The 6,530-nt window shown below is 37.5% G+C and overlaps 1 long non-coding RNA gene across 1 annotated transcript; it reads left to right on the top strand.

Annotated features, from left to right (window-relative positions):
* Positions 1-663: 663 nt before the first annotated feature.
* On the top strand, positions 664-4,965 carry LOC137149147 (uncharacterized). The gene is made up of 2 exons (XR_010918678.1): positions 664-4,554; positions 4,640-4,965. It is a non-coding gene; the product is annotated as an uncharacterized lncRNA (long non-coding RNA).
* The last annotated feature ends 1,565 nt before the right edge of the window (positions 4,966-6,530 follow it).

The raw sequence follows: 6,530 nt of genomic DNA, 5'->3' as shown, positions 1-6,530 counted from the left end.
TTTCTCATATTCAGAACTGTGTGAACAACAGATTTTTTGGTTCACTGGCTGAACTGGAAAATTAATATATATATAATAATATATATTATACATATATAGTTTTGGTTAACCAGAAATTAATTTTTAATATTTTTTGGGGAAACTGAAAAAATAAAAAAATAAAAAATTTGAGGTTGACATAAAACATTTTTCTTCATTTTTTTTAACTTTCTAAAACATATCAAGTAAAATTTGAAACAAAGAGGAGTTTCAAATTGAAAAAATCCAAAGATTTTGTTTCAAAAGTCAAAATGAACTGGGTTTTTTTTAGGACATTTTTTCCTTCCCGACCAAAGGAATTTGGTGAATTCAACACAAATTTGCAAATTGTTTCAGTGGATTCAAACTTACATTTTTTGGTGAAAGAAATTTATTCTGAAACATTTCACCCAGCCGCTCTCACAGCAGATTGTACAAGATGTTCATAATATGACCTTTTCTCTCCTTTCTTACATGCATTGATGAGAAGTGAAATAGTTAACACTTTACATGTCAACACTGTTATCATTGGGTATCTGAACTAGTGGTGAACGGGACAGGTCAGACTTTTCAGAATTACTGGGTGAAATACTGACCTCTCATTGACAAATTGGCAAACCTCTCATCGACTTCAATGGGGCCAGAATTGCAGCTACTGTTTCAGACTCTTCAGTTGCAGGCAGGCATCACAGCATCAGAAAGCCTCAAAAGCATCAGCTAAGTATATCTCCATAGCAGTTACAGCAGGAGATTTTAATGTTTATGAAATTAGATTTTAAATTTGATTTTGGAAAGTAAGGCAGCAGTATGAAAGAGGAGCATGTGCTCCATCGTGTACTAGCTGAATCCAAACCCTTTCTCTATTACACTTTACTTATTGTTCCTTTCCTCATCTGCCTCATGTTGTTTTAGAAACGAGCTCATTTTTCCCTTTCTTTTTTTATTAATCAGTGGGTCGGCAGTCAACAGGGCCAAGAGGTTTTTTTAAATGGGTTCCTGAAGGAAGATTCCTTAATCCCTATACAGGTACCTAAATAAGTGGCCTGAGGTTCAAAAGTGCTGAGTATCCACAGCTCCTGTATATTTCAGTGGGAGCTGAGATGGCTCAGCAATTTTGAAAATTAGGATGTGTAATTTAAGTTCTTAAACAGTGGCTTAAAAGCCTAACTTTAGGCAAAAAAGTGGAAATCTTGACCAAATATGGTATGATCAGCGTTCCCACTAAGGTTAATTGATATGTGAAGTTCTCTAATTATGCTACCTGGAAAAATCTCTCCGTTGCCAGAAAAACAAGTTTTTGAAGGGAAAAAACAAATTGATCTGGGGATTTTGTCTTAAACTTTTCATTTTTGTTGATGCAGAGGGAATTGCTAGTTGTGAATGGTTTCTGTTACCTAGGGAGCTTATGTGCCTACCTGGATAGACACAAGTGGTAGAATCTATGTAAGAACCATACATAAACAGACATACAGAATAAGATAGACAAGATAAAAATGAATATGTCCAGCAGGTGAATGTCACCATAATATGTTAATAATGGTAATAGACAAAAGATAAAATGAAGTTATGTGCTTTTCTATAATAACAATGGATGGGTCTCAAAAAGTTCAGAGATTTGGTTCAGACCAATTTCCAAAGCTTGTATGTTTGTCTAATCAATCCAAACCTAGGGTGTACACAATTCGACTGGAAATCTCACCAGGCTTTCTTGTACGATTTCTATTTCTTAGAATCGTTGGGCCTATTAGAAGAGGTGGCTGAGTAGGAAATGCTGTGAGAAGAGTCAACATTTTGGTGCATCTGGCCTGGCTTATGAGGAAGTACAGAGGACCCAAAAGTGAACACGTGCCAAAATGCGTATAGTGAACATAAACCTTACTGAACCACAAAAGAAAGGTTGAATTCGAGGCAATTCAGTCTTTGTGTGAACACTTGAGTTAGCTTTTATCTGTTCCACAGCAGTCTTTGTACCTACTCCTGCTAGGGTGACCAGATAGCAAGTGTGAAAAATTGGGCCGGGATGGGAGATAATAGGCACCTATATAAGTCAAAGCCCCAAATATTGGGACAGTCCCTATAAAATTGAGACATCTGGTCATCTTAGCTCCTGCTCCAGCTCCCATTGAATTCAACAGAACCCTGATTCAACAAGGAACTTAAGCATGTGCCTCATTTTAGGTGTACAAACAGTTTCATTATCTTCAGTGCAACTATTCATGTGCTTAAGAACATTGCCTAATCAGGGCCTAGGAAATTTGCAATCGAGTTCAATAAAACCCTTTTAGGCCTGTGACTTGAGGGATATTGTCCGTGTGTGAAGAACTGCTGCAGAAGGCAAACACCACTCTTACTGTTCCCACAGAGAATCTAGCTCACACCAAGTTACAGTGTAGCCACAGAGATGCTTACCCCCACATTGTAGCAAATCAGTATAATGCTTTATCACACTGGTGTGGAGTGGCAACAGATCAGGCAGAGAAATAGAGGACTTCCCGGTGGCTTCATGCAGCCTGAAATGCTCTCTCTTAAATATTTGTTTTCTTATTATATATATACACAATAGAGCTCAAAGCTAAGAGGTAAAATAAAATCAAAGTAAAACCATGACAGCAGTAGCAAAATTTCACTTTGTACACAAACCAAATACTGATAATGGTTAAACTGCTGACATGCAAGGTTGCAGCTGCTGTACAAAGACTTGGCTCATACCCCAAGGTTGTCTTGACATTCCTAATGTTATTTATAATGCTGAGAGTTAAGAGTAGCTTCTATTTACTTAATACGAGGCTCAATCTATAGCTCCAGAACTACCTTCACAGGAAACACTATACGTCAAGTGTTGATGTTCACGAATGGCTGAAAATGCAAGGCGAGCAATACAAATAAATTCACCGAGAGCTTTGAAATGTACAGGTAAAGAACAACATGCTTCTTTTGGCTAGAAACCCACTATCAACTGAGACTAAGAACATGATTTGATCCAACATTTTTGCGGTTAATTTGCAGTCAGGATGTTTATATAAAGTAAATAGTTGGAAATTGGAAACTTGATTCTTTGCTTACCGGTAATATCTCTAATCTTCATGAGTTTAGTCCAGAATTTGGTTTATACACAGTTAAGACTTTGCATTCACATCTACAGTTTAATTCAGTCTATTATCATGGACCTAATTCTCCACTGCCTTCCACCCCAATTAGTCATTTACACCTGTGCAAAAGAAATACAAAGTGGATATAAAATGCTACCAAATCAGCATTGTACACTCACTTTGCAGTTGTCAAGGACAACATGAAGTACAAAATGATGAAAAATCAGGTTCTTACAATTTAATCCTGTTTTATGGGAATTATTCTGGGTTTTACAGTAACATTGAAAGGTGACATCATGTCATGCTTAGAAATTGTTCCTCAAAGTAGTGTCATTCCAGGATAAACCTACACCTGATTGCACTCTTAAATCAGTGGCTGATGTAGCACACAACATGCCTTATTGGAAATAAACAACAGGGCTAGAAAGGTTGGGGTGTGAGCTGGGGGATTTGAAAGGATTGTGTCTGCATGTAAACTTCCTTACTAATAGAAAAAGGTGGAAGAGTAGCACAGAAAATAAATTAAAACCAATTCCACAAAATGTCAGCAGATATATGGGTGGTTTCTGCCTACAAATAGTTTGAATTTTTACGTGGGAAGAGCATCTATGCCAGAACATATCTTCTTCATAAGAATATTTTAATTTGTTTAAACAAACAAACAAACAAACAAACAAAAAAGTTGTGTTAATTTGAGAACAGATTGTCAACGGGTGTGATGAAGTCAATGGAGCAAAACAGATTTATATCAGCTGAAGATCTGGCCCATTGTGTTTCTGAGAACTCTAGACACTAAAATCCTTTATTTATACACTGAATAGGCAAAGGATGGGCAGTGGCATTTCAAACTTTCCCCCACATAACTCTACCACATTGCCTCACCCCGGACCTCAAGAGGAAGAGCACATGTGACCCTGAGCCAGAAAGGGCTAAGCAACTTTGCAAGTTGCATGGCCCAAATCTGACCTCTAAAGACATATTAAAGGAAAATACAAATGGTAATGAGCGTCATTCCTTACAAGTGGACTAGAGCTTTGATATGCAAGTATATTGTTGGCAGTTATTTGATGTTGTTTACATATATCTTGTTGGAGGTTAACAATGTAAATAAACTGCTTTCCTTTCTATTATGTTGTTCTATTGAGTAAGAAGTCAAAAGGGAATATTAACATCTAGATGGACCTTTGGTGTAATAATCTTATTTACTTGTATTACTTTTTGAGGTTTAATTAAACTGTCTGTTAACTGTGCTAATGCAGCTAATTACCAATGTGTGCCTAAGAAATGAAGGTTTTACTTCAAAGGACAATATACATTACCATTCTCCACTCTAGGAAATATCTGTGGACTGCCTTGATAGTTTAAATGGCTATTGCTGACTGAATTGTCTGTGGAAGGACCCACTGAGTGAAGATCAAACTTTCTGCTCACTTTCATCAAAGCCCATGTGAGGGAATTACCTGCAAGCACCCAACTTCAACTATAAAGGAAGCTTCAGGCATGATTCTTTTTATCTCTTTTTATCTTTTTAGTCTGTCCAGACTTTGTCAGGGAAAGTTTGGATCGCAAGACTGGGATCCCAGCACCAGCCTGGAATGACCCTGCTTTTTCTCATGGAAGAAATTATACAGACTCTTCACTTCTCTGGACTGGATTTTTAATAAGGAAACTCTAAACAAGGATTGATGACCCCCAAGTTGTTTGGGTAATTTCCAGAAACTTTGCAAATTAAGAACTTTGCAACTCAATTATCTCTACTTTGAAACTGATTTATGGATTTTATTTTCATTTCTGTGTATATGATCTTTTAGCCAATATTCTCTTTATTTTTTTAAATAAATATTAGCTTAGTAAGTAATCATTGACTTTAAGCATGTATTTAAGTAAGATCTGAAATATTCATTGACCTGTTTGGTAACGTGTCCAATCCTTTGGGATTGGTAGAACTTTTTTACATATGATGGATAAAGATTTTCAGTAATCCCTATTATATTTGACTTGGCTGTCTGGGTGCTAGCCAAATGGCTGAATAGTTTTAAGGAAACTCTGTTTTTGTCTTCTGAATGACCAGTGAGGTGATCAGAAGCTGTTTGTTGCTGGCTTGGTATATTTTATGGAGAAAAAATGCCAGTATTTAGGGCTTTGCCTGTCCCATTCTTTGCAGTTTGCCCTGTTTAAGGTATCTCAGCATGGCTCCCCTAGAGGCCAACATCACGGTATATAGTTCAATATCATGCTAATTTATCCTTTTACTTTAGACTAAAGACACTTTAGTCTTGGGTCACCCCGCTTCCATCTTCTCTCTCTCTCTCTCCCCTTCTGCACATGCTGTATGAGTCAAAGAAAGTTAGTCAGCAAATAATATTTAAGATAAGCAGTGCTCTTTTCTAAGATCCATGTTCAATGCATACTTGGTAAATTATGCATCCATAATTCACAAAATAGGTTGGGAAAGAAGTTCAGTCAGCTTTCTATTCCAGTCAAACATTCCTATCAAGTATTTATATTAGTTGTTTTCTCCCTTGACTCTGTAGCTGCTTCCCCCTCTCTGCCTTCGACTCAGAGGTTCCATACTGGCCCTTGCAAGGAATATCCTGGCATTCTTTTGCTAGATGTGGTGGTAACTCCAAGAATATGGCCAACGTCACTTGGCAGATTTCCAGGAATCTAGTCGTTCAACCCACCATTTTCACTTTGTAATGGCCCATGGCTTTACATATTCAGATACTGTGGCTACTGGCCAGCTCTACACAACACATAGCATCAGATTCCGAATTTAAGATATCTTGCACCAAAAACCACAGGAATTACTTGGTGAGGAAAAATGAGCCAATCAGTAGCTATCAATGGAGGGAAATATGTATTGTTCATTCATCAGACTCACTAAACCACAGCAGGCAACTGCAGATTCAAAGTTATATGATCCCAACCCCTCTGCAACCTGTCCTAGGTTCTTGCAATGCTGGGAGCACAGCCAGGTGTACAAGAGGGCAGAGATCCTGCAATGTACCATATCATCTTGCCTTAATTATCAAGAAACATGGCTATTGTAGGTTTATGTATGGAAAATATCAATAGGAACAATAAGGTGGCCAAAATCTTAGTAGCTCTTTTATTCTTTTGATAAAAATGAGAATGATGTTGAACTGTAAATCAAATGGTTTTCCACCAATTCTGTCTTCCTCATCCCACATCCACCTCTCCCCATGTGCTCTGTGACTTCTTTACTAACACGATACCTCTCACTGGGCCCCATGACAAGGGTACTCTTATTTAAACTCACATTCTGCAAATCCACTACTAAAAACAGGGATGTTTACTCACCATCACAAACCACTGCTAATCAATCAACGTTCACTTTTGGGTACAGAACCACAGAAGGCCTCATTTGGCCTCAAGAGCATGAAAAGCCCAACTCTTGTT

This window comes from Emydura macquarii, unplaced genomic scaffold (genome assembly GCF_026122565.2).
Source record: "Emydura macquarii macquarii isolate MOO-44397 ecotype Brisbane River unplaced genomic scaffold, CSIRO-AGI_Emac_v2 contig_705, whole genome shotgun sequence".
Taxonomy (NCBI): domain Eukaryota; kingdom Metazoa; phylum Chordata; order Testudines; family Chelidae; genus Emydura; species Emydura macquarii.
The sequence above is the reverse complement of the archived record's forward strand: the minus strand, read 5'-3'. Positions and strand labels throughout refer to the sequence as shown.